The 2,500-nt window shown below is 44.8% G+C and overlaps 1 non-coding gene across 1 annotated transcript; it reads left to right on the top strand.

Annotated features, from left to right (window-relative positions):
• Positions 1–1,274: 1,274 nt before the first annotated feature.
• On the top strand, positions 1,275–1,429 carry LOC143306236 (5.8S ribosomal RNA). The gene has a single exon (XR_013063687.1). It is a non-coding gene; the product is annotated as a 5.8S ribosomal RNA (ribosomal RNA).
• Positions 1,430–2,500: the final 1,071 nt, after the last annotated feature.

Raw genomic sequence — 2,500 nt, forward strand, 5'->3', positions numbered from 1 at the left:
CGGAGGTCGCTTTGATTACTCATCGCGTTTCTCCCGTCCGTTCGGAACCGCCGGCAAAAAAACTGTGCGACCAACGGCGCCAAAGAGCACGACGCCGGACCATTTCTCTCTGGCTGATGTGAATGGAAGTAAAAGACGCTTGCGTGAGGTCTCTCGACCTTTATCTCTCTAACTTATACTTATGGGTCGTCGTCTACTTGATCGGGTACAAACAAGTCGTAAGAAACAAACAAACAAACCACAAAAATACAAGTCGTAAAAAAACAAACTTCTGTTGGTTAACCTACAATATGAAGGATCGAAATGAAAGAAGGATCATATTATTACAAACCGAAAGTGAAGGATCATTAAAATTGAAATACAATATATATAAATATATAAATGTACCCGTCGTTGCGACACCCTAGTTAAATGGAAAGATATAAAAAAGAGAGAAAAGGAATACAGATGACCCGCCGTCTGATCTTTGCTAAATGATCTGGCATCACCGGAGTTTTTTTGGTCCGTGTTGCGTTCGCTCTATTCGAAATGAAACTCGCGGAGGCGAAGAATTGTTAAAAGTTTACGAAGCGTCTAGGAGTGGTTAAAACTGAGAGAGTTGAAACTACGATGTATTAGAACGAGCAACCGTCGAAACTTTGTTTTCGCGACGTTCTTTTCGTCGCTCTCGTCCCCACGCTCCTACGCTTTGGTTGTTTCTTTGCCATCCGTGTTGCGATAAAAAGATTTCTCCATTGTCCAAAAAGGACGGATCGAGATTCCTCTTTCGAGAGGGAGAGAGAGGTACTTGCGGGTAACCTGGAATCTACGAAACACGCACCGTGGTAAGATTCGTGCGTCCGCCTGATCGATGTGTGTTGTTTACGGACCGGCTGAGAAGCGACGATAGCGAGTCTTTGAAAAACTATGTGTCCATTAGTTAGACCGATCGTCGCCGGCCGTGTGTCTGTTCGAATCTCGCAACCCACGATTCAGCGACAGGACGCGCGCTCGCATTCCTTGTGTGCGTTCGTACTTTTCAAGGTTTTTAAATGTACTTTACGCCCGACCGTCGAGAGGAGCGTGCCACTGGGCGTTTCTCCGACGGTTTCCGTCCTTGGACGCGATCGTGTCGTCAACGATCGAACAAACAAACGAATACGTTGGCGACGCCCGAATTCGCTCTCCCGCACGCGCCGGGTGGGAGAGTGATGTGGGTATCGAATGTGATGCGTGTTAATAATGAAAATAACACTCTAAAGATCTAAAGAGTTTGAAATACAAAATTTTACGATTACCCTGAACGGTGGATCACTTGGCTCGTGGGTCGATGAAGAACGCAGCTAATTGCGCGTCAACGTGTGAACTGCAGGACACATGAACATCGACATTTCGAACGCACATTGCGGTCCACGGATACAATTCCTGGACCACGCCTGGCTGAGGGTCGTTTTCTTAACAAAAGACTGCTTGCGTTTGCTTCTCGAAAAAAGAGTAATTCATTTCTTTCTAAACATCTCGCCGTCGTTCAACGAAAGTAGAACGTTTCGGAGCGGGATTATCGAACGAAATTGAAAGAATGAATGAACGATAAACAAAGAAAGAGTCGCAACGTACGAGCGATAGTTGGGCAGTTCGTCGGCGTTTGTCGTGGAAACGATGTGACGAAAATCGCAACCGATACACTAAATGCAGGCCGTTAAGAAACAAATTTCGAAATATCTCTTCGAACTAGCGCAAGTGCGTCACGGCGCGCGAGTCGTTCGTTAAAATTTATAAACGACCGCCCGTGAAAGCACCGAGTTCTCGGAAGATAATCTATAAAGATTCTCCATCCTGCTGGAAGTTATCGGATCGGCGCGATTGTTCACTTGTAGAAATCCACGCTCCCGACGTTGCCAGAAACGATATTTACGAAAGGTGTGTCAAAAATAAACGAAAGAAGCTCTCCTATAAATTTAGAAAAAGCAAACGAGTGAAATGTTTGAGATGATAATTTGCTGAAATGCAAGCTCGAATAGCCCCAGGGTTTCGAATGATTCCCCGCGCTTTATACATCTCTCTGTTTACAAACGGTGTATAAATGAAAGATCGCTTCAGATGGGTCGTCGCTGTTTGACGCGCGATGCTGTTCCTTTTTTTTTGTCTGTCTGTGCGTTTAGCTTCGCTAAACAAGTTAAATGGTTAAAAAGCGTCGAAAAAGCGAATACACACGCGACAAGACAAATCTAACGAGTAAAGGAACGCTCCGCTCCAAGATAAAAATGGTTGTTTACAATCAATACAGCGTTTCGGTACCCCTGATCGTAGTCTGAAACTGTGTAACAAAAGAGAGGAAAGCGAATGGTGAAGGAACTTCGAAGCCTCCGTGGCGTGGCTAGAACTTGTGATAAAAGTATGTTTGCAGCAATTATGCATGCTCCCGTTAAAACAGCATTTCAATGTCTCGCATGGCTTAAAGCTCTAGGAGGCTTCAACATTTAGAATACATACGGACTACTTCGTTTGTTAAAGATAAGCG

The sequence above is a fragment of the Osmia lignaria genome, unplaced genomic scaffold (genome assembly GCF_051020975.1).
Source record: "Osmia lignaria lignaria isolate PbOS001 unplaced genomic scaffold, iyOsmLign1 scaffold0003, whole genome shotgun sequence".
In the NCBI taxonomy this organism is placed as follows: Eukaryota; Metazoa; Arthropoda; class Insecta; order Hymenoptera; family Megachilidae; genus Osmia; species Osmia lignaria.